At 55.4% G+C, this 25,308-nt stretch overlaps 1 protein-coding gene and 1 long non-coding RNA gene across 2 annotated transcripts in view; one reads left to right on the top strand and one right to left on the bottom strand.

Annotated features, from left to right (window-relative positions):
* The window catches only part of LOC147665615 (uncharacterized), a 63,624-nt gene extending 52,768 nt beyond the window's left edge, over window positions 1–10,856 (bottom strand). Inside the window, exon 1 of the long non-coding RNA XR_015305016.1 lies at window positions 10,738–10,856. This is a non-coding gene — a long non-coding RNA (uncharacterized LOC147665615). The remainder of the gene's footprint in view (window positions 1–10,737) is intronic.
* A 172-nt stretch (window positions 10,857–11,028) lies between these two features.
* Window positions 11,029–25,308, top strand: part of LOC147665614 (uncharacterized) — a 151,157-nt gene continuing 136,877 nt past the window's right edge. The window contains exon 1 of the mRNA XM_086949643.1: window positions 11,029–11,131. The gene's annotated coding sequence lies outside the window, so the exon portion shown is untranslated. The remainder of the gene's footprint in view (window positions 11,132–25,308) is intronic.

The raw sequence follows: 25,308 nt of genomic DNA, 5'->3' as shown, positions 1-25,308 counted from the left end.
GAACCCCCTGATGATGGTGTGAGGTCAGTACACCTGCCTCTGCACCCCCTGATGATGGTGTGAGGTCAGTACACCTGCCCCCTTCACCCCCTGCTGATGGTGTGAGGTCAGTACACCTGCCCCCTGCACCCCTTTTCGATGGTGTGAGGTCAGTACACCTCAGGCTGCACCCCCCCCCGCTGATGGCGCGAGGTCAGTACAACTGCAGGCTGCACCCCCTGATGATGGTATATGGTCAGTACACCTGCCCTCTGCGCACCCTGATGATGGTGTGAGATCAGTAAACCTGCCCTCTGCACACCCTGATGATGGTGTGAGGTCAGTACAACTGCAGGCTGCATCCCCTGATGATGGTGTGTGGTCAGCACACCAGCCATCTGCACCCCCTAATGATGGTGTGAGGTCAGTACACCTCAGGCTGCACCCCCTGATGATGGTGTGAGGTCAGTACACCTGCCCCCTGCACCCCCTGATGATGGTGTGAAGTCAGTACACCTGTCCCCCCTGATGATGGTGTGAGGTCAGTACACCTGCCCCATGAACCCCCTGATGATGGTGTGAGGTCAGTACACCTGCCCCCTGCAGCCCTGATAATGGTGTGAGGTCAGTACACCTGTCCCCCCTCTCCCCTGCAGTCCTGCCAAGTATCACGCATCAGACGTGACTCTAACGCATTTCAGTGTGGTGATCCGCATCACCGCACTGAAATGCATTGTCACGCATTTGCATAGTGCCTCAACATCACCGAAGCGGTGCCTAAAATGGCACTAACATCACAGCCAGGGGGGCCCAATGAGATAAAGCATACCTGGCGCCACCGGGTGACATCACGTCCTGCTGTGCCTGCCGAAAGGCGGGGAGTTAATTTTGGAACTACTGTCCGCCCTCCTGTGGCACATACCGGTGGGCGCTTGTTGGACAGGCCACGTGTAAGGCTTGCTCCCTCCCCACACGACCAGGCCCGAGCCCGGCTCTTCAGGTGTTACACGCAACAACCACCTGTTTCCCGTCTCATATGGGACCCCTGCCCCTGAACATCTCCACATCATGGGCCCGATTCCCTACCGGCCCTCTCGCCCGGCCTGGGCGCCATCTTGGACACAGCACCACGAGGCCGCGTGGCCTCCGATCGACCCTAACCCTGGGCCTGGCCAGGCCCCGACATCCCGGCACCACCATCCACCCAGGAGGTGAGCGGACTACTTGGCAGGTCAATGGGAGAAAGAGGTGGCGATGGCTCTACCCCGCCAGGTGCCGATCGCCCCCAGCTCCCCCAGGCGCTGGCTCCACCCCCCTGCTGGGTGTCTGGACTCCCTCATCCCGGACCTCCCGACCTCCAAGTGCGAGGGTCCGGACATCAAAGGGCGCCAGACCTATAACTGGGGCAGCTCCAGAGCAGGAAGGCAGTTGTATCCTGGAGTCGAGAGACGCAGTGAAGAACTCATCCTTGACGGACTACTGGCGCTGCCGTAGCCCTGCCTTGCGAACTATCGACCTGCCTGCTGGCGCTGCCGCAACCTTCTGAAACCTTCATCATCGTCGGGACCTGCTGGCGTGGCCGCGGACCGTTTGTAACCACCACCTTCATCGGGACCTACTGGCTCCGCCGCGGACCGTCGCTACCTTCAACCATCCCGGGACCTGCTGGCTCCACCGCGGCCCGATCATCTAGAACGCCGAGCTCGAGGATTGTGAGCTATTTCATCTACCACCATATCCACCAGATTGGTAACAAGACTGTCCCGCTACCCCCTTACCCAACCAAGAGACTAGAATAGAGGGGACCCCTGAGTCCAGACCTCCTTGTACCATTTCACCGTACTTAAAGAATTGCTTATAAAATAACGTTGAACGTTATCCTTGTGTGGTGTACATCTGTGGGGGGGAAGTTACTTGTCTGTACGATCGCTGGAGACGGCTCTCCCCGGAGACCTCTCCCCTTGTCCTCGGCCGACCCTGCCGGTCCGTCTAACATTGGTGGCCAGCAGCACGATCCGAATCAACGCGTAATCGTACAGAGAGTAGCTCACCCCACGACAAAACCACAATGTCAACCAAAGAAAGCGGATCCACCGAAAAATTCCAGATGGAGAAATTGGATGAATACAGCCATCGTGAGTTGAAACAATTCTGCATTGAACTAGGTATCGCTACCACTGGTCTGAGTACTAAAGACGATTTCAAGCACGCCATTGAGTCATGGGCAGAAACCGGGGCCGTCAGACCCCCGGACCAAAATGTCGCAGCAGCAGAGAAAGACACCACGGCTCCCGAGGAGCGAAGAACGGGTCTCTCGCAAGATGAGATCCAAGAACGAGAAAGAAACCGACTACATGAACTAGAAATGGCCCGGCTCAAAATGGATGGCGAACTCAAATTAGCCGAACAAAAACTGAACCTGGAACATCTGCGGCTCCGAGAAGAACGGGAAGAGAAACAGAGACAAAGAGAGCTCGAAGAGAAGAGACTGGCGTATGAACACGAGCGCAAACTAGCTGAGATAGACTTACGCAAGCAGAACAAAGAATAAGGGGTGCCCGAGCAACCGCGCACCCCGGGGGCAACAGAAAAGAAGGTACACATCCCCAAGGATGTCGTTCGAGAATATTTCCGAGATGACGACATACAGCAATGGTTCAAGGCCTACGAGATCGCTATGACCTCCCACCGGATCGATCGAAACGACTGGGGAGCCGGTCTATGGGGGAGGTTCGTCAATGAGGGCCGCGATGCCCTGCTACAGCTCCCAGACCATCTGATGACCTCCTATGACCACATGAAAGCTACCCTCCTCACCCGCTATGGGCTCACACCCGAAATGTACCGCCAGAGGTTCCGAGACTGCACCCGGATCCCGGGTACAACTTGGGTGGAATACGTGAACTATTTCAGCAGAGCCTTCGAGGGTTGGATCAAGGGAAGCAACGTAACGACCTACGAGCAACTCTTCAATCTCATGGTATGGGAGCATCTATCAAACAACTGCTTCGTCGAGCTCAGGCAGCACCTCCTCGACAGTAAATTGACTGATCCACGGCAGCTCGCCGCCGAGGCTGACCGGTGGGAAATTACCCGAGTGGGCCGAAATGGGTCACATGAACAGAACCGGAACAGCCACGGTCAGCACCGTCCCCGAGGAGGAGGAGGGGGCCAGGGACGAGGGAGAGACAACGCCCCGGCCGCTCCCGCTACCAGCACCCCACCCCCGGCCAACCGGGGCAACACCCGGCGCGGCCGGGATACAGAGCCAATGTCACGTGTCACCGATGCCAGCGAGTCGGCCACTACGCAAACGACCCGAATTGTCCACAGAGCCAGACTCCGAGACCCCGCCAGATGGCTGCCGCCGCCCTGGGGGAAGAACATATCTCCGAAGAACAAGAGGAGTGCGAGCAAGAACACCAAGAGTGGGAACCAGCCGCCATGGTTCTAGCATGCCTAGGGGGAAAAGACATGGTCCCGCGGGTCCCCCTGCCCGCCAACACCCGGAAGTACAGTCAGTGGGTGAACATTAATGGACGCCGGGCCGAAGCCCTACGTGACACCGGGGCCAGTATGACGGCCGTCCGCTGTCACCTGGTGACCCCAGAACAGATCCTGCCGAACGTTCTCTGCCCTGTCCGTTCAGCCGACAATTCGGAGAGTCTATGTTGGATGGCCTGCGTCCCCTTCGAGTGGGGAGGAGTCTCCAGCATGTTGAAAGTGACGGTCCGAGATGATGCCCCCGTAGACTGTCTCCTGGGAAATGATCTCGAGAGTTCCCCGTGGGCCACCGTAGAGAGAAGAGAGCACCTGGGGATGTTGGGCATCCCGGACTGGGCGTGCGTAACCACCCGGTCCATGGCGGCCCGTGCCATCCCCCGACCCGAAGAACCTGAATGGCCAGCACCTCCTCCCCCGGTCGCTCCAGTAGAAGACACCGACCGGGCCCTCCCCCCAGAGCAAACTCCCGAGGGGCTCGTTCAGCCTCAGGACCTTCCCGACCTGGCTCAGTGGCGTCAGGAGGGGGGGCCCACCCAGGAACAGTTTCGCCACGAGCAGAAGACCTGTCCCTCCCTCGAGGGACTCCGCCAACAAGCCCTCGCCCAGAGTGCAGGGGATACCTCCGGAACCCATTGGGTCTATTGGGACAATGACCTGTTGTACAGCGAGCAGAGAATCGCAGAGTTAGGGGCCAGTCGAGTGCTAGTGGTGCCCCTCCGCTTTAGAGACTTCTTGCTAAACCTGGCCCACGATGTCCCCCTAGCTGGCCACCTGGGTCAGGACAAAACCTACAATCGCCTGGTGACCCACTTTTTCTGGCCCAAGATGAGGAACGATGTACTGCAGCACTGCCGATCTTGCCCCACGTGCCAGGCCAGCGGGAAGAGCGGCCGCAAGCTCAAAGCACCTCTGCAACCTTTTCCAGTGGTCACCACTCCGTTCGAGAGGGTGGGGATAGACATTGTGGGGCCCCTGGACCCCCGTACAGCACAAGGACATCGGTTCATCCTGGTCTTGGTGGACCACGCCACCCGCTACCCCGAGGCTGTCCCCCTGCGAACTGTGACAGCCCCGGTAGTCGGCCGGGCCTTGATGGGGATCTTCTCCCGGGTGGGCTTCCCCCGAGAAGTCGTCAGCGACCGGGGCACAAACTTTATTTCAAAATACATGAAGACCCTCTAGCAACAGTGTGGGGTTCACCTACCGATTCACGACCCCCTATCACCCTCAAGGAAACGGACTAGTTGAGCGGTTCAACCGCACGCTCAAAGGGATGATTGGGGGGTTGGAAGAGCCCCTCCGTCGCCAGTGGGATGTGCTACTGCCGTGCCTCCTCTTTGCCTACCGAGAAGTCCCCCAGAAGTCCATCGGCTTCAGCACGTTCGAACTCTTGTATGGACACCCTGTGCGAGGGCCGCTCAGCCTAGTCAAAGAAGGCTGGGAAATGCCCCCTCTAAAGAACCCTCCAGATGTTTTCAAGTACCTCCTAACCCTCCGCAACCAGACCAGACGGTTCAGAGAGATGGCAAAAGCAAACTTGGAGGCCAGTCAGGAAGACATGAAAAGGTGGTACGATCAAAATGCCCCCTCCATCGAATTTGAACCCGGCCAACAAGTGTGGGTCATGTCTCCCACCGAACCGTGCGCCCTGCAAGACAAGTGGACGGGGCCCTTCAAAGTAGTCGAGCGCAAGAGCCCTGTCACCTATCTCATGGATATGGAATCTTCACGGAACCCCCTCCGGGTCCTCCACGCCAATAGACTGAAACCCCACTTTGTGCGCTCAGAGCTCAGCCTCCTGATGGCAACAGACAATGGAGCCGAGGAGGACTCCGAACCCCTCCCTGACCTCCTACGGACTCGGGAGAAGGACGGTTCCGTGGACGGGGTCCGACTCTCGGAGGCCCTCACCCTGGAACAGCGCCAAGGCTGCCGAGACCTCCTGCTGCAGTTCGCCACCCTGTTCTCCCTCACCCCAGGGGTCACCCCTTGGTGCTTACACGACGTGGACACTGGAGACAGTCCCCCTATCCGCCATCGGGCCTACCGTGTACCAGATCGTGTACGGGCCTGCATCCAAGAGGAGGTGGCCAAGATGCTCACGCTCGGGGTCATCGAGCCCTCAGACAGCCCCTGGGCCAGCCCAGTAGTACTGTTCCCCAAAGCGGCCGCCCCCGGCGCCACGCCTGAGCTCCGGTTCTGTGTCGACTACCGGGGCTTGAATGCGGTCACCAGAACAGACGCACACCCCATTCCCCGAGCAGATGAACTAATCGACCGCATGGGAGCTGCCCGCTACCTCAGCATCTTCGACCTGACAGCGGGCTACTGGCAGATCGGTCTCACACCCCGGGCCCAAGAACGATCTGCCTTCTCCACCCCTGATGGCCACTATCACTTCAAGGTCATGCCATTCGGCATGAAGAATGCCCCAGCAACATTTCAGCGGCTAGTAAACCAGGTCCTGGCTGGACTCGAAGAATTCAGCGCCGCCTACCTGGACGATATCGCTGTGTACAGCCGCCACTGGTCCGACCACCTCCACCACCTCCGAGAGGTGCTACAGGCCCTCCAACGAGCTGGCCTCACGATCAAGGCCAGCAAATGCCAAATTGGCCAGGGGTCCGTGACCTATCTCGGGCACCAGGTGGGAAGCGGTCTGGTGGCCCCGCTGCAACTCAAGATCGCTGCCATCCAGTCTTGGCAGCCCCCCATCACCCAGACCGAGGTCCGCGCCTTCTTGGGACTCACAGGCTACTACAGGCGGTTCATGAGGGACTATGGCAGCATTGTGGGGCCCCTCACGGAACTCACATCCAAAAACCAACCAAAGAAGGTCAACTGGACCCAAGACTGTCAAGCGGCCTTCGAGAAGCTGAAGGCCGCCATGTGCTCCGCCCCTGTGCTCCAGGCCCCCGACTACAGTCGGGAATTTATCGTCCAAACGGATGCCTCCGACCATGGCATTGGGGCAGTCCTTTCCCAGCTGAACCCCGAAGGACTTGACCAGCCAGTGGCTTTCATATAGCAGACGGCTCCTGGCCCGAGAACAACGCTGGAGCACCATCGAGAGGGAGGCCTTCGCCGTGGTGTGGGCCCTCAAAAAGCTCCGGCCTTATCTCTTCGGCACCCACTTCCGGGTACAGACCGATCATCGGCCCCTGCAGTGGCTAATGCAGATGCGGGGGGAAAACTCGAAACTACTGCGTTGGTCCATCTCCCTGCAGGGGATGGACTTCACTGTGGAACATCGACCCGGGCAAGACCACGCCAACGCAGATGGCCTGTCCCGCTTTTTCCGCCTCGACGAAGAGAGTCCCCAAGAGGATGGGTGACTCTCCCCGCCTTCAGCTGGGGGGGACGCATGTTGGACAGGCCACATGTAAGGCTTGCTCCTTCCCCGCACGACCAGGCCCGAGCCCGGCTCTTCAGGTGTTACACGCAACAACCACCCGTTTCCCGTCTCATATGGGACCCCTGCCCCTGAACATCTCCACATCATGGGCCCGATTCCCTACCGGCCCTCTCGCCTGGCCTGGGCGCCATCTTGGACACAGCACCACGAGGCCGCGTGGCCTCCGATCGACCCTAACCCTGGGCCAGGCCAGGCCCCGACATCCCGGCACCACCATCCACCCAGGAGGTGAGCGGACTACTTGGCAGGTCAATGGGAGAAAGAGGTGGCGATGGCTCTCCCCCGCCAGGTGCCGATCGCCCCCAGCTCCCCCAGGCGCTGGCTCCACCCCCTGCTGGGTGTCTGGACTCCCTCATCCCGGACCTCCCGACCTCCAAGTGCGAGGGTCCGGACATCAAAGGGCGCCAAACCTATAACTGGGGCAGCTCCAGAGCAGGAAGGCAGTTGTATCCTGGAGTCGAGAGACGCAGTGAAGAACTCATCCTTGACGGACTACTGGCGCTGCCGTAGCCCTGCCTTGCGAACTATCGACCTGCCTGCTGGTGCTGCCGCAACCTTCTGAAACCTTCATCATCGTCGGGACCTGCTGGCGTGGCCGCGGACCGTTTGTAACCACCACCTTCATCGGGACCTGCTGGCTCCGCCGCGGACCGTCGCTACCTTCAACCATCCCGGGACCTGCTGGCTCCGCCGCGGCCCGATCATCTAGAACGCCGAGCTCGAGGATTGTGAGCTATTTCATCTACCACCATATCCACCAGATTGGTAACAAGACTGTCCCGCTACCCCTTACCCAACCAAGAGACTAGAATAGAGGGGACCCCTGAGTCCAGACCTCCTTGTACCATTTCACCGTACTTAAAGAATTGCTTATAAAATAACGTTGAACCTTATCCTTGTGTGGTGTACATCTGTGGGGGGGAGGTTACTTGTCTGTACGATCGCTGGAGACGGCTCTCCCCGGAGACCGCTCCCCTTGTCCTCGGCCGACCCTCCCGGTCCGTCTAACAGCGCTTTACAGTCTCTCTCTATGGCCTGCACTGTCTGACTTGTGAAGCTGTGCCGTACGCGAAGGGAGCCGTCCGAGGCACTGGTGTCCGAGATAGTCGGTGTCAAAGTAAGCATAAGTTCACACCGCAGTGCAAGGAAAGTAGCCGAGCCAGGCCCAGAATCGTGGCCAAGCCGACGCTTGCTGCACACTGAGGCTGCAAAACCAAGTAAGTTAGTAACTGTGATTCACTTAACATTTACTAACCAAAGCGCCAGCGCACAGCTTTTCTAATCCTAGCGCCTGTATTAACAAACCGCACGGCCCGTTGCGGAGACAGCCAAGAGCCCGGGGTTCAGCTTAGAACGACCTTGTGAGTGTGACCCGCAGCCCGGCCTGGGCAGCAGGCAGTGATGCACTCCCCATCTAGGCAAACACATCCTGCCAGGCAAAAAAACGTAATCACAATCTCCCGAGACACTGTGGGCAGCACATAGATTCCTAATGAATTGGCCTGAAATTTCCCAGGACTAAGATAGCACTGGAGGCCCAGGCAGCCCTAATCAGTGCAGAGACAGCGCCAGCGTGCAGTGACCACACTGGTGCCTGTCAACTTTCAGCACGGCCGGCATCATTTAGTTCAAGTGAAGAGCCAGGTTTATATTAGTAGCTCTGGGACTGCCGCACTCACAGCATACTAATCTGGTGCTGCGGTGCTGGGCGGCAGGCAGTGTGCTCTAACTGGGGCGGACACCACTAGCAGTGCTAGTAATCACCTATTTTAGGGTTGAACAATCAGTAGTATAGCCAAGGCTAATACAGTGTCCTGGTTGGCTGTAATGTTTGCCTTACACTCCTTATTTCTGGTTCTTTCCAGGAGTTTTAAGATCCTAGAGTTTCTCGTTGCTCAAATGGGTGTATTTTATGATATTTATGTTTAGTCTCATCACTTGATTTTGCTCGCGACGAAGTGTCACTCATAGACTTTGAAATGTCACTCATAATTTCAGTAACATTTTGAAAATGTCACACATAGCAATATGAAACCTTGGCAGCTATGCCCCTGATGATGGTGTGAGGTTAGTACACCTGCCCCCTGATGATGGTGTGAGGTCAGTATTTATTTATTTATTTATTTATGCAATTTTATATAGTGCGGACTTTACCCGAAGGTGTCAGAGCGCTTCACAAGAGGAACAGAAAAGATACAAACTGAGAACATTACACGAGCAACAGATTGCAGAGGCATACGTTACGTTACATACGGTAAAGTGATAATTGTGAGCAACCAAGAATACATGAGGTAGTAAAAATTGTGAGAAACCAAAAATACATGAGGTAGACAAGGTAATTGTGACACTTGTGAGCAAACAAAATACATGAGGTACCAAAAATACATGAGGTAGTAAAAAGTGCACAGGAGGAAAAAGTGACAAGTGTGCAGGCTACAAGAGAAAATAGAGTATAATTTGTGGTATAATACTGCAATATATGTTACACACTCAAGCTCAAGAACAAACGATTACGTAGGCAAAAGTGGCACTTGTGCAAGTATCAAAGGTAAAAACATGTGAGAGGAAGCAAACCGTGTGTTACAGGGGCAAAGTGGTGAGTGCAAGTTGCAAGAGGGTACCAAACACAAGTACATGGATAATACTGCAATAAAAGGCAAACACTCTAACCGCAAGAACACACTGGGAAAGCACTTCCATGGACATGAGAAGTAGAAATTATCAGTAGTGGGAGATCTTCCTTCAGACAAAAGAGAGTTACTTTTGGAGGTGTCTCTGGAGGAGGAGAGCTTTGAGGTCCCTTTTAAAGGCCTGGGAGGAGGCGGTGGTCCGGAGCTCAGGCGGGAATGAGTTCCAGATTCTCACTGCGTTGCCTGAAAAGGATTGGGCCATCGTTCTTTCCTTCTTGAAAGTGGGAGGTTCAAGCAGTAGATTCTCCGCATTGCGTGAAGGTCTAGAACCTCCAGAGAGTTTCAGTTTATTCGCCAGGTAGAGAGGAGAAGAGGAGTGCAGGGCTTTGTGGGTGATACAAGCGGTCTTGTAGATAGCTCTAGCCTCAAAGGGAAGCCAGCGGAGGGTAGATAACATCGGTGTGATGTGATCGCTTCTTTTGGCCCCATAAATGAAACGAGTTGCTGAGTGGAAAACAGACTTAAGTGGGGACAAGTGGGATTTGGGGAGGCCAGTAAGAAGAGAATTGCAGTAGTCGAGTCTGGAGAGGACCAGTGCTTGCACCAGGGTTATAAGGTCCCGCTCCGCGAAGAAGCGACGGATTCCCCAAAGAAGGCGCAGTTGGTATCGAGCTGTTTTCGCAATGGAATTGATGTGGGGAATTAGATTAAGTTTTTTGTCTAGTATGACACCAAGGGATTTGGCGCTGTCGACAATGATGGGTTTATTGTTTAGTAGATTCATCTGATCCATCCATGATTGAACCGGGGGAGGTACACCAGAGGGCAGTGGGGGCTTCGAGGTGAGTCCAGGGGGGGGGGGACACCAGAGGGCAGTGGGGGCTTCGAGGTGAGTCCAGGGGGAGGGGAGGGGACACCAGAGGGCAGTGGGGGCTTCGAGGTGAGTCCAGGAGGGAGGGGACACCAGAGGGCAGTGGGGGCTTCGAGGTGAGTCCAGGGGGGGAGGGGACACCAGGGGGCAGTGGGGGTTTCGAGGTGAGTCCAGGGGGGGGGGGGGGACACCAGAGGGCAGTGGGGGCTTCGAGGTGAGGTACACCTCAGGCTGCACCCCCTGATGAGGGTGTGAGGTCAGTACACCTGCCCCCCCTGATGATGGTGTGAGGTCATTCACACTCCTTAGATGCAGATGGTTGTGAGAGGCTCACTTACCTCGGCTGTAAGTGAAGGTGCCTGCAGCCAGGGCTCGCTGGAAGAGAGGGGGGCTGCTGCTGCTGACTCTGCTCCCGCTGACCCGGAAGCAGACACTTGTGAGGGTGCGGGGGCGGTGCTTATGTTATCCTGATAGGAGGCTTCATTCCGCGTCCGCTGCTGATATTGTCTCTGCCTTCAGTGACCCGGACACTGTTCACCTCTCCGGCCTGAGGAGCCAATCAGCGTCCGGTAAAGGAAAGACACTGCAGGCGCTGACCCGGAAGCAGCCATTTGTCTCAGAAAACAGAGATGCTTCAAACAACCTCCGCTCGGAGCTGCCGCTGCCTCCGGTCACACGGAAGTGGCTTTGTTCGGGGGTTTCAGAGGAGAGCAGAGACAGTTTCGAGGGGAGGTGAGTCCAGGAGGGCGGGGACACCAGAGGGCAGTGGGGGCTTCGAGGTGAGTCCAGGGGGAGGGGAGGGGACACTAGAGGGCAGTGGGGGCTTCGAGGTGAGTCCAGAGGGGAGGGGACACCAGAGGGCAGTGGAGGCTTCGAGGTGAGTCCAGGGGGAGGGGACACCAGAGGGCAGTGGGGGCTTCGAGGTGAGTCCAGGGGGAGGGGAGGGGACACCAGAGGGCAGTGGGGCTTTGAGATGAGTCAAGGGGGGAGGGGACACCAGAGGGCAGTGGGGCTTCGAGGTGAGTCCAGGGGGGAGGGGACACCAGAGGGCAGTGGGGGCTTCGAGGTGAGTCCAGGGGGGAGGGGACACCAGAGGGCAGTGGGGGCTTCGAGGTGAGTCCAGGGGGGAGGGGACACCAGAGGGCAGTGGGGCTTTGAGATGAGTCAAGGGGGGAGGGGACACCAGAGGGCAGTGGGGCTTCGAGGTGAGTCCAGGGGGGAGGGGACACCAGAGGGCAGTGGGGGCTTCAGGTGAGTCCAGGGGGGAGGGGACACCAGAGGGCAGTGGGGGCTTCGAGGTGAGTCCAGGGGGGAGGGGAGGGGACACCTGATGGCAGTGGGGGCTTCGAGGTGAGTCCAGGGGGGAGGGGACACCAGAGGGCAGTGGGGGCTTCGAGGTGAGTCCAGGAGGGAGGGGACACCAGAGGGCAGTGGGGGCTTCGAGGTGAGTCCGGGGGGGGGGGCAAAGGGCAGTGGGGGCTTCGAGGTGAGTCCAGGGGGGAGGGGAGGGGACACCAGAGGGCAGTGGGGGCTTCGAGGTGAGTTTATGGGGGGGGGACACCAGAGGGCAGTGGGGGCTTTGAGGTGAGTCCAGGGGGAGGGGACACCAGAGGGCAGTGGGGGCTTTGAGGTGAGTCCAGGGGGAGGGGACACCAGAGGGCAGTGGGGGCTTTGAGGTGAGTCCAGGGGGGAGGGGGCACCAGAGGGCAGTGGGGGCTTCGAGGTGAGTCCAGGGGGGAGGGGACACCAGAGGGCAGTGGGGGCTTCGAGGTGAGTCCAGGGGGGGGGGGACACCAGAGGGCAGTGGGGGCTTCGAGGTGAGTCCAGGGGGGGAGGGGACACCAGAGGGCAGTGGGGGCTTCGAGGTGAGTCCAGGGGGGAGGGGACACCAGAGGGCAGTGGGGGCTTCGAGGTGAGTCCAGGGGGGAGGGGGCACCAGAGGGCAGTGGGGGCTTCGAGGTGAGTCCCGGGGGGAGGGGACACCATAGGGCAGCGGGGGCCTTGAGGTGAGTCCAGGGGCGAGGGGACACCAGAGGGCAGTGGGGGCTTCGAGTTCAGTCCAGGGGGGAGGGGACACCAGAGGGCAGTGGGGGCTTCGAGTTCAGTCCAGGGGGGAGGGGACACCAGAGGGCAGTGGGGGCTTCGAGGTGAGTCCAGAGGGGAGGGGACACCAGAGGGCAGTGGGGGCTTCGAGGTGAGTCAAGGGGGGAGGGGACACCAGAGGGCAGTGGGGGCTTCGAGTTCAGTCCAGGGGGGAGGGGACACCAGAGAGCAGTGGGGGCTTTGAGGTGAGTCCAGGGGTGAGGGGAGGGGACACCAGAGGGCAGTGGGGGCTTCGAGGTGAGTCCAGGGGGGAGGGGACACCAGAGGGCAGTGGGGGCTTCGAGGTGAGTCCCGGGGGAAGGGGACACCAGAGGGCAGTGGGGGCTTTGAGGTGAGTCCAGGGGGGAGGGGGCACCAGAGGGCAGTGGGGGCTTCGAGGTGAGTCAAGGGGGGAGGGGACACCAGAGGGCAGTGGGGGCTTCGAGGTGAGTCCAGGGGGGAGGGGACACCAGAGGGCAGTGGGGGCTTCGAGGTGAGTCCAGGGGGGAGGGGACACCAGAGGGCAGTGGGGGCTTCGAGGTGAGTCCAGGGGGGAGGGGCGGCCTCTCCACCATGGGGATAGAGTAATTTACTTTCGTCCCATGACGGAACTACATACCATCCACCCAATAATAAATCAAGCTCTTAATATTATATTCTACGATTGTGCCGGGTTTGAATATGTTCATTCGATGTCCTTCTCTGTTATTTGAATGTTCTGTTTTGGGTTGGACGTTACCTTGTTTGAAGTTGTTTCATGTACTGAGCAGAAGTAAAGGCCGTTCTAGAAAGCTGCACAGCCATATGGGCATTGCAACATTAACAGGTTGTATCCTGTGGTTCTTCTGGAGTTGCTGTCTTTGGTGACAAAGTTTTCTCTTCCATGACCACCTGAAGGGTTTTACGCTACAGTGGAATTCTGTATCGTAACATCCATAGTGGAGTTAAAGTGACTTTTTGTTCTTCTGGATGTGAAGTTCCAAATTGTTGTTCTTTTGTTGGATTGAGCAAAGAAAGAGGCGTAGTTTTGGTGTCTCTGGTTGATAAAGGGACATGTATGTGCTGATTAGTCACTGAATTTATGGGAAATTTAGTTTTTGGTGTTTGACTGTTCTTGATGGCCGCTGCGAATATTGCAGCAAAGACTGAAAAGCACAATCTACACCTCCATGTTGTTAATAAAATTGATTTTTCTTGACGCAAAACCTGCTAAACCTTTTATCCTTTTAAATCTTCTATTACGTTGTACACTCCAGTGCACGTGAACAGTATCTAGCTCACAGAAAGCCCTTTAAATGTTCAATTATGGCATCCAATAGAGTGAGCGTGAACAGCTTGATGTGTAAGATGCATGTATGATGCCTCTCCATCTCTAGGATTCTCTGAGGCCACATGTCATGTGTTGCTATGTACTGCAGGAGAGGGAATGGTTTATAACATTCTTCAGCCTGGCTCATGAAGCAGCAGGGTTAACACCCTCATCGCACAGGTACTATCAAAAGTTCACATGCTCCTCTCTCTTAATGCTGGTGAGTGAGATTTGACACCTCACACCTGAAATATTAAATGTTGTGCCAGTATATTCCAGGGAATCTTCCTTTGCAACACTGATTTAGCTCATTATACATCTGGTACTTGTCCTTCCTACTGATACAGCTGTGTGGACTCTGGCCGTGAACCAAAGATTATATGCCACTGCCATCAACTTGTGACCACTTACGTAGCACCAAGATATGCAGTGTATTATCACCTCTCCATCACCAGACATTGACCTCAAACATCCATCACCAACATTCTAACACATCTTGCACACACCACAGTAGCATAGGCAGGTCGCAGGGTTAGCCACGTCCAGTGAATACCACATGGTCTCTGTCTCCTTCCTTCAGAAAGTGCATTGATGATAGACTGTGGAGGTTGGCCTTTGGAGTCAAGAACTGAGAGGAGCAGCTCAGGGTGTGGACACAGCACATGATGGGAGACAGTAACTTGCTTACCTTCCAACTCACTCGGTGCCGCCGTGTGTCACACAATATTGGCAGAGCAAGTGATATAACACGGTTCGCACACAATTAGCTGGAATAGAGTAGAGAGCAGGTTTCCAGTGAATTATTTGGAGGTTCTGTGACGCTGATGTCCATGTCAGTGTGAAACTTCCTGGGACAGCGGCGGCTGCCTCAGAAACTTTGATTTTTGTGTTGGGGGTGGAGGGGTGAATTTAAAGTGCCTCGGGTTGTGCTCTGCGCAAAGCCCTGTCATCTTCAAGGACCTGCCCCCCACCGCACATCCTGAAAAATGTTCATATGTTGGCAGGTCTCAGCCTGTGACCCCTCTAATGCTGCTGAGCACCCTCAAACCTTTAGAGTTCCATAAGTTTCATACATCTGGGGTGGAGCACCAGTGGTATTCCATCTTAAATGTTCCAAAGTGCTCTCATATATGCAAAGTTAAAGCAAATTCTATGTTGGGACCAGAGGCTTCTGATATCGCATTTCTCTCTCTGTTTTATTAGCTCAGCAGCTCATCAGCAACATTGAACTATAAAACACATTCTGGGACTACCTGTTCCATGGGACCCAAGCCTAAAGAAAACTGTAGGAAATGGGACCCCCGGCCGGCCAGGACTTGCACCCCAGCCAGTCAGAGACCGCCACTCCTATGTAAAGTCGACCCCTGCTCGCCCTCTAGGTAACGCGGCGCGGGCAGTCAGGCCTATCTCGGAGGACATGTGTGAAGCATTTGCGCACGCACCCACCAACAGCAACATCCCAGGCCTCCCACAAAAGAAACTCCATGCACAGTATATATGAAAATAGTCTTTGTATTAAGCAGGACACATAGGAACACACATTGTACAAGGTGCCAGGGGCACGGGCAAGGGTTACAGGGAAGAAGGCACAGCGCAGGGTCAAGGGACCACTGCCAGGAATCACATACAGGGGACATCTGGTATTCAGGGGGGGAAGGGAGGACAGGATACATAACATAACAGGGGCACCCGTAGAGGTGCAGCACAGAATACTCGCAGGGATCACCTTAGTATTAGTCCATAGCAATCCACAGGCCAGCTGGCCTTTCTGGGGCAAGGTGCCCAAGAGTCTCGATGTTCAGGGCAGGCTGCAAGGAGCCCGGGGCAAACCTAAACGTAGCAGTTGCCCACGAAGTGCTGGGCAACTGAGGGGCATCGTGGGAGCCTCGCCGGCTCTGGGGAAAAAGGCGCCAACTGGTGGAGCCACTCGGACTCTGGGAACTGGGGGGGACGGAGCCTAGCAGGCTCGGAATGGCCAGGGACACGTGGTGGAGCCTCTCGAGGCTCATGGGGGCAAGGGCACGGTGGAGCCTCCTCGGGGCTCGGGGCTGACATATGGATGGAGCCTCTCGGGGCTCAGGGGCTGAAATATAGATGGAGCCTCTCGGGGCTCAAGGGTTGAAGGGGCCAAAGGGGGAGCCTCGCAGGGCTCAGTCCATAGGTGGGGCAGGCGGAGTCCCTCTCGGGGGACTCGGCTTCGTGGGAGGCCTCACGGGCCTCAGGGCACAACCGGGGATTCACTCGAGGGGAGGGGCGGGCACCGACAATGTGTCCCGACGCCCCTCCTCTCCATTGCTCGCCGCAGCACTCACCGGTTCTGGTGCGCCGGTCTCCTTTGCTGCGCCAGCCTTCTCCTTGTGCTCCGAGGCTCTCCCTCTCTCGGGAGCCCCGGGGGGGGGGTCTGCAGCTTCACGGGGGTATCGCAGGAGCGCGGAGTGGGCTCCCGCCGCTCCTGCTTCGTCGTCCTTCTTCGGCCGGCCTCTCTCCTTCTCTCGGGCCGGCAGCCAATCACGGCGCGGCCTGGGGGATGACGCTAGGGGGGAATCCCGGGCCGGCAGCCAATACCAGCGCGGCCCGGGGATGACATCACTAGGGTCCCGGGCAGCGGCGGTGAACTCGGGGGGAAATCGACGAGGAGTAGGATCCCTCGTAAGGCACAGGGGCAGGGAATAAAGCGAGGTAGGCACTCGCTGATAGTGTCGAACCTTTGTAGCACGGGGCAGACGCCGGGTGAGCACCGGTTTGTTGAATTTAGCGCTCCCAGCGCTCGTGCAGGAGTGAAGCGCCCCAAAGCGGTAGAGGGCAGGGAACAGCACTTCCAGGTGCTGGGCAGAAGGGACAGCGCTCCCCAAGCGCTAGATGCAGGATAACAAAGTCCATAGGTAGTCCAGGACCTCAGGGAGGGCCCAGCAGCGCCAAGAAGGGGAAAGGGCCTTCCTCAGTCCAGGAGTAGGGCAGGGCCCAGGGAGGCACGCCAACCCTGAGCCCCAGCAGCAGCAGCTCCTGGTAGATTCAAGTTAAGAACAAGAACAAGTACAGAGTGTCACAGCACCCTTTTTATACACACATTCTTGGTCTGAAGGGGCAGGCAGGGGGAGAACCAGCTGGAACTGGTTATGGGGGAATTCTTTACACTGGCCAGGCTAGGAACATCAGCCGCACCCCAGGGGGTGGAGCCAGCATTGTCTGGGGGAAACCCAGCCTCATTCATGACACTTAAACCAGACAGTCAATCCACAAGCAGACCCAGGCTCACTCCTCCCCTCACATCAGCATGCTAAACACTCCATTCACCACCGGGGCAGACCCTCCCAGATCCTGGGAGCCAGGCTCACCAGCCAGCCTCGTCCAATCATACTCCAGGCACACATTCCACAAATATGCCAACTTCCAAAAGGGGGACTTCTGCACTAGACACACTCATACCACATATACCGTTGCGCAGCATTCAATCTCACAAGTTCATACATACCAGACTTGACCCTGCACACCCTACGCATCGGGAAGTACCGAGGACACTTCCATTCCCCATGTATTCCTATGGAAGGGTAGGTCGCTCTCTCTTCACACGCACTCAGAGGGGGAATCGCCATCCCCAGGTTACATATACCATAAAAACTTCAGGGGCGGGCCTGCCAGACGGGCCAATTCCAACAAAAACAGTCACTAATAACAGCTCCTCCTTTCTAGCAAAACTGACTACCAGGAAAAGCACCTTCTTTTATTTGTTGCTCAGCAGCTGAATAAGGGTTTTTTCATAAATGGGTATTACAGGGAAACAATGTGCATGGTTTGTGACTGCTCTGCTACTTTAATTTCTATATGTCCAGTCATCCCCTGGGGTGTTTGTCATTATTCTCGTTAAATAGTTTTCCCCACTGAGTTCTTGGTGTTTCATGAGCCTGGCCTCTCGCCCCCTGTGACAGCTGTGTTTGGCAGTTGTGGGTCAGGAAGTGCACACACGGTGACTGCACCCTTGCAAAAGCTTGAACTGTTCGCTCCTCGGGCGAGTTTTAGTGCTGCATGCCCCAGTCAGTAATCCGCGCCGCGCAGTGACGTGTGTGCGCTACTAGAGGGTGCTTGAGTTAGAATGCACAGCTTTGCATCTCACAAGCACCCAGCACTCTTTCCTCTCATAGATTGGCAGCGTATCAGGAGAGCGCACGTGTAATTTCAAAGCTGCATTACTTACCTTTTTTTCCTCCAGAAAGCTGACATTTAAGCACGAGGTAGGGATGTATTGTGAGGAGTACATTAGGTGCTCATCAGCATAGCATGATTTGTCCCATGTATCCGGGGGTGTTTTTGGGATACGTGCAGTGATCGAAGGAAAACAGTGGTTAGTGACAATTGGCCTGAGGGCGATTACCCTCCGGCATTCCAAGTAGCCATTCCTAATGCCAGGGTCAATATTTACAATTACACCTGCGCACCATGGCAGATGATGGGAGTGTGGGGTTGGGGCACACCCTAGTCAACCAGGTGGTCCCCCCTTTGATGAAGCGTTGGATGCTATAGATGCATCTTTACAAAAAACAGTCTCCAACTTATTGGAGCAGGTGAGCAGGCAAATCATCTTATTAGCATCGAAACGCTCTGTGGAACTCAGCTGTTGAAAGCTTGGGCAGTCTCGTGTCCCATAGAAGTTCAAGGGAAGTTGTTAGACCTGGCACCGTGGCGTGCGTCGACCTTCCACTTTTTGCTGATGTGCCTCAGATGTTTTTGCTGGTGTCTGCTGCTCAGGGCACTGTGCCACGGCCAATACGTGCCGCAGTGCAAGTGCTCTCAATGTAAAATGTAACTGTGATTGATTTCCATGATTGACTCATTGGATTTACTGTCAGTCTCCAGTAAAGTGCACTAGGAGTGCCAGGGCTTGTAAATGCCAATACTGCTAGTGGGCCTGCCGCACTGGTTCTGCCACCCACAGAAGCAGCTTTTTAAAAATGTGTCTAGGGTCTGCCATTGCAGAACCTGCATGCAGTCTGGTACTGTCATGCTGGCTGGGCAAGTGCACACACTTGCCAGCCCCTCAACCTTCCCTTAACTTCATATTAGTCACCCCTATGGTAGGCCCAAGGGCAGGGTGCATTGTAAGTGTAAGGTAGGACATGCTCTGGTGTGTGTGGCATGTCCTAATAGTGAATTACAGCCAAATTCGTTTTTCACTATTGTAAGGCTACCTGTTCTCTTAGGCCAGATGGGCTGCTGGAATTATTACACCCTATAATCCCAGCAGGCTCAGGGAACATGGTAGAAAGTCAAGTTTAGTATGCCTGAATCCGAATAATAACATACTTCTTTTAGTAAAGTTTATTTTAATATCCTGTGTTTGCAAATGCTACTTTTAGAAAGCTAGCATTTGCTTGCCTAACCATTTCAGCCCGCCTCTGCTAGGATGTGTATCTGTCTGGGATGTGTGAGTGACAGGGCTGGCGGATAACAGGTGGTGAATCCAAAGATTACACCTTAGTGGGAGGTAAGAGTGCCCCTGGACTCCTAATAGGGCTGTGCTCTGCCACCACAATGCTGGCTCCGCCCCCTGGGGAGCAACTGATGACTCAGCCGGCACCTGGCCCAGGAAGGGCGAAGCACTGTCAACAAGGTACTCCTGGCTGCCCCTGTCCCCACAATGCTGGCTCCACCTCCTGTGGAGCGTCTGAAGTGCCTTCCCCTCACACTGAAAGAAGAAGCCAGAACACACCAACATAGTGCTCAGAGACTGAAAGGAGTTATGCAGAGGCCCCCCTTGCCTGCAAGAACAAAGAAAATGTGGTATAAAAGTAGGAGCCCTGCTCCTTGTAAATCAGATCCTGCTTTTTGTACCAAGACGACCCCTCTGCCTGAGGAGAAGGAGCCAAGGAAGCTGAGGGAGAAGGACTGTCCCTATTTTTTTTTTTTATTTTATGTAGTTTATAGAGCGCGCAGCTACCCCCGCTGGGGTGTCCCGGCGCTAAAATTCTGAGCCTCCAAGGGAAAGTAGGGAGTAAAGAACAAGGAGAAGCAGTAGAGTGACTCAGAGTCCGGAGAAGAGCCAGGTTTTGAGTTTGGCTCGGAAGATGGGTTCGGAGGGGCAGAATCTCAGCTCGATTGGTAGGGAGTTCCACAGTTTGGCAGCAATGACACTGAATCCTCTGCCACCCATTCTAGATAATCTAAAACGGGGCGAGATCAGGAGGCGAAGGTCATTGGATCTCAGAGATCTGGTGGAGCGGGATATCGAGACACGTTTTTTCAGATAGTTAGGTCCGCAGTCGTTGACGGCTCGATAGGTCAGGGTGAGGACCTTGAACTGAATGCGGCTAGCCACTGGAAGCCAGTGGAGTTACTTTCGATAGGCAGAGACAGATTGGCGGTAAGGGATGTTACCAATCAGTCTGGCTGCAGCATTCTGGACAATCTGCAGCCGGCCTACCAAGTACTGGGGGGCACCAGCATAGAGGCTGTTAGCATAATCCAAGTGGGACGTGATGAGGGCTTGGGTAACTGTACGGCGGGAATCCAGGGGGAGATAGGGGAGAATTTTTCTGATCATGCGCAACTTCAGGAAGCAGGCAGAGGTAACTTTATTGACCTGGGTTTTGCATGACAGGGAGTCGTCAAACTGGAAACCCAGATTCCGAGCCGAGTGAGCGGGGGACGGGGCGGGATCAAGCGCCGCAGGCCACCACCAAGAGGAGGGGATGGAGGTTCTCTGATTAAAAAACAGAACCTCCGTTTTGTCTGCGTTCAATCTGAGGTGATTAGCGGTCATCCAAACACTGATGTTATTGAGGCATTGGCGAAAGTTGGCGAAAGCGGAGTCCGAGTGGTCCCTGAAAGAAAACACCAACTGTGTGTCGTCAGCGTAAGAGACCACCCTGACTCCGTAGGACTCCACAACGTCGGCCAAGGGGGCAAGATAGACGTTGAAGAACAGGGGGCTGAGGGCAGAGCCTTGTGGCACCCCGCATGACAGGGGTTTTTTATCTGACTTGAAGGGTCGTAACAGTACCCTCTGACTTCTTGTCGAGAGGAAGGACTCGATCCAGCTGAAGGCAGTGCCACCAATGCCTATCTGTTTAAGTCGGTCGAGGAGGATAGGATGGGAGACCGTATCAAAAGCTGCGGACAGGTCGAGGAGGACCAGCATGGCCTCCTCGCCCCTGTCCACGCATTCCCGAATTGTTTCGGATACTTCTAGCAGGGCCGTTTCAGTGCTGTATCCGGCTCTGAATCCGGATTGAGATCCATGCAGCAGAGAGTGGTTTTCTAGATATTCCGTAAGTTGCAGCTGCACGGCCTTTTCCAGGACTTTAGCGGGTTTAGGGAGAAGGGAAATGGGGCGATAATTGGCAAAAACAGTGGGATCTGCGTCCGCTTTTTTTAGGATGGGAATCACCAAGGCCTCCTTCCAGGTGGTAGGGAAGAAGCCATGGTGGAGGGAGGCATTCCAGATGGAGAGGAAGGGGCAGGCGAGTGAAGGCGCCAGTTCTCCCATGATTTTGGCGGGGACAGGATCGGAGGGGGCACCGGATTTGCAGTGGATGAGTAGCCTGATGGCATCATCCTGGTTAAGTTTGTTAAATGAAAGAAAGGATGGTGACTCTGGGGGACTAGTGGGGGAAGGCATGGGGGCTAGCCCTGTGGGGAAGGAGACACAGAGTTTATTAATCTTTTCGAGGAAGTAGTCAGAGAGTCCCTCGCAGAGAGCCTGACTCGCGGTGTTCTGAGGAGCCCTGGCCGGAGGGTTAATGAAATCTTTCACAATGCTAAAGAGGGTTTTCGATGAGTTTTTGGCCTTAGTAATTTGAGAGGCAAAGTGATCTTTCATAGCGCTTTTTTTTTGTTTAAGGAATTTTTTCAGGGCAGATCTATATAAAAGTTTGGCTTCAATGTCGTAGTTTAGTCTCCACTTACGTTCGAGAGCTTTACATCTGCTTTTCTCCTCACGAAGAGGGGTAGAAAACCAGGGAGCAGAGGGTCGCGATCTAGTGGAGGTAATGATTTTCTGGGGGGCGATAGAATCAATCGCATTAACGAGGGCAGCATTCAGCGAAGAAACATTATCATCTATGTCAGAGGAGAGGTACTCTGTCTGAAAATGGAATACCGGGTCCAAGGTAGCACATGTAACCTTATGCCACTTTCTTCCCAACTCCTTCCTAGGGGCCAGTGGGGCAGTTTTTCTTCCGATGGCAAGGGAGAAGGGGATGAGGTAATGGTCAGTCCAGGTGAGAGGGAGGGGTGGGAGGACAGTGATATTCGAGAAATTGGCGAATATGAGGTCCAGGGTGTGACCAGCCACATGAGTGGGACCTACGACTAATTGTTTAAGATTCAGGCTACCCATAGTTTCCAGCAGATTGTTTGCCTTCACGCAGAGCGGGTTGTCTACGTGGAGGTTAAAATCGCCCAAGACAATGAAATATTGGTGTTTGAGAGATAGATCAGCCAGTTGGTGGAAAAGGGCAGTGAGAGAAGGGGAGGTGGTGGAGGGGGGATTGTAAACTAATGTGCCAGCCAGGATAACTGCCGCCGAGTCGGATATGGAGAAGTACATGGCTTCAATTATACCAATATTAGTAAGTTTGGTAAAGGTCAGCTGGAGAAAGGATTTAAAAATGACGGCTAAACCGCCTCCAGACTTACCGCCAGCCCGGTTCAAGCATTTTATATCATATCCTGGGGGGATAGCCAGATAGATATCCGGGGAAGAGGAGTCGGTGATCCAAGACTCGGTGAGGAAGAGAATATCCCATTCCTCAGAAGAGATGGACATCCAGATGTCATTGGCATGACGGGGGAGAGAGCGGCAATTGATCAATCCAGCTTTCAGGGTGCGCTGATTAGAGGAGGGTAACTGTGACGGGGGGCGTGGAGAGAGAGGTTGGTAGGGCGGAAGAGTGAAATTGCATTGCGGGCAATGGAAATGAGCGGTCTCCAGGTGGTTTGGGATACAGCGAATGCTGGTCAAGCAAGGGCGAGGATTAAGAAGGTGAAGTTGGGTCTTGGTCCAACACGTACGGACAAGGCTAGTGGAAGAGGTAGGGGGACTGGCCCTGGGCCCGGTCCAGGCCCGGACGGGCCCAGACGGGCTTGCCTTTGGCGCGCCTTCGGCGCGCTGACGGCGCGCCCGCTGCGCCCGTCCGCTGCGCTTCCTAGCGAGACACATTTTTTATGTCTGTGTAAGAGGGCGTCATGGGGGTGTGGCCAGCTGAGGTGGGCGTGTCCGCCGTGGCGCCTCGCCCTCAGTGATGGCGAAATGGAGTGTTCGTTGCAGCGCTAGAAGCGCTGTTTCAGTGCACGAGGTGCCTATCATGGGGGACTAAACCTGCAGTGGCTGCCTTGCTGCCAAAGGAGAGGAAGAGATCATCTTTAAAGACTTGCTTTCATTTATTTCTACAAAAGTTGTGCTTCAGAAATCAATCTCCAAGGGCCAGGAAGTGAGCTGGTCCCCTGAACTGAGCCCCAGGACCATTGGGCTCTCTCCCCCCTTCGAATCAAGCTGCTGGATTTATCTAGTTCCTGTCCCGCTGAATGCCGCCACGAAGTGCGCCCTGTGAACCCTGTCCGCCTTGAGGCGCTTCGAGCCGTGCTGTGGCCGCCCCGGCACCGTGTGTCCCCGCTGTGCGCAGGGTCCACCACACTGTGTCCTCCTGAGGCCGCCCGGCACCCTGCTCCAACACGCCCTCAAGGCCGAAGCCGCACCGCCCACCTGAAAGCTGCCGTGAACTCGCTGGGTCCGTTTTGCCAAGCAGTACGGTGCGTACCTCTGAAGTGTCTTACTTTGCACCGTACACCCCCGCTGAGACCGCGCCGCACCAGCCGAGCCGCCGGTACGTTCCGTACCTGCCGCTAGGTACAGCCGCGCCGCCTCCCCGTCTTGCCTGCTTTGCTCCGGATCAGCCTCCTGATATCCCCCCCAGCAAGGTACGGTGCGTACCTTTAAAGCGTATTGAAGCGCTCCGCATCAGGAGATATCCCCGAGGCTGCGCCACAGTCAGAGGAGCTGCCCTGTACAAGGAGTACGGGCCGCTCTAAGTGGCACTTCCCACCGAAGGATCTCCCCGTAGGCTACGCGTCGAAGGGACGCCAACGCCAGGACACAGACAGCGCCCCTGACAGCCCGCAGAGCCCCTCAGAGGCCTCGCTCCAGCGTCGCACATTTTGACGCCGCCGCGAGCCGGACCCACCTCAGGCGCCCTGCTGAGCCTGTCCCGGTCCACAGCTGTTCCCCGCATTTGTCCGTGGCAACCCCCCCTTGCAAGGTACTGTAAAGTGTGTGCTCGAGGGCGCACATCGCGGACTCGAAGGTCCGCCCCTCGTGGAATCTGTTGCTGGCTGTTAACCCCTTGCAGGGCCTAATAATCTGCTGGTGCCCCAGTAACACGAAGCGCACAGAACAGTGCCTTAAAGCCAAGCATCTTTTAGTCAGGAATCTTACACAAAGTATCGTGTAACCCAGAACTCTGGTTTCAATTGCATTTGAGAGCATTTAAACCTGTTCCTCGTTCCATAGAGACGCTTTGCTGAGGGAACTGCATTTTAAAGTAACGCTTGAATTGAAGCATTGAACAGCCAAGAAAAGTATCCATTCCAACCCCAGCAAAAGTATTGTGTACATCCTGATTTAATGTTATTTAAGGTCTTGTGACAAGTCTAAAAATCTACTATTTTTACATAAAGTACCAGTATTGTTATACATACCACAGCCTGGTGTCCATTTGTGGGGAGGTCAGTGTTATTTTTTGTGTGTGATTATAAATGCTTAACTAATGCGCCCTAGAGACTAGCCTTCACTGCTCGTGCCACGCAACCTAGAGGGTGAGCAGGGGTTATTCTTAAAGGGTAGTACCCTTGCCCTGACTAGAGGAGAGGGTCCCCATTTGTCACAAGTGCATACTTGCGCCAACCAGAGACCCCCAATTCTAACAGAAGTCATGAAGCTGGACCATCACAGGCTCCTACTTCTAATGCTTGGAAAGGCTGAGGCAGGACTTCCTTGAAAAGGCGCCTGTCATCCTTAGACAACAGTGGGGCCGAGTTTGATCCTGACCATACCCCTGGAGAGGAGGACTCACTGGCAGACCTCGATGATGGGGCTGATTCTGAAGCTCATGGCCTGTTTGATGGAATGGGCGAAGAACCGGGCCCTCGTCTCATTCTTCATGTCCATAAAGATAAGCCTCTTGCCTCTGAATCTTAGAGACTCCCATGCGGTGAAACGCTGAGGAGCCGATGAGAGCCCAAAAGGTAGGCAGACAAATTTGTAGAGTTGACCTGTCTACACAAACTGAAGAAATATGCTATGTCGGCCAAAAATAGGGACCGTAAGGTACTGCTCTTTCAGGTCCACTCTCACTAATCAGTCATTTGGAAGCAAATGTTCTTGAGGTTGTGAAAACCCTCCACCTTGAGAGGATGGGATGCAACCCACACGCTGTCTTCTCTCAGGTTGATGCCCAGTCAGTCACCCTTGTCTACTTTCTGTATCAGAAAGAACTTGCTTCTGAAACCTGGCAGATGTAGTCTTGTT

Source organism: Lissotriton vulgaris, unplaced genomic scaffold (assembly GCF_964263255.1).
Source record: "Lissotriton vulgaris unplaced genomic scaffold, aLisVul1.2 SCAFFOLD_732, whole genome shotgun sequence".
NCBI lineage: Eukaryota > Metazoa > Chordata > Amphibia > Caudata > Salamandridae > Lissotriton > Lissotriton vulgaris.
The sequence above is the reverse complement of the archived record's forward strand: the minus strand, read 5'-3'. Positions and strand labels throughout refer to the sequence as shown.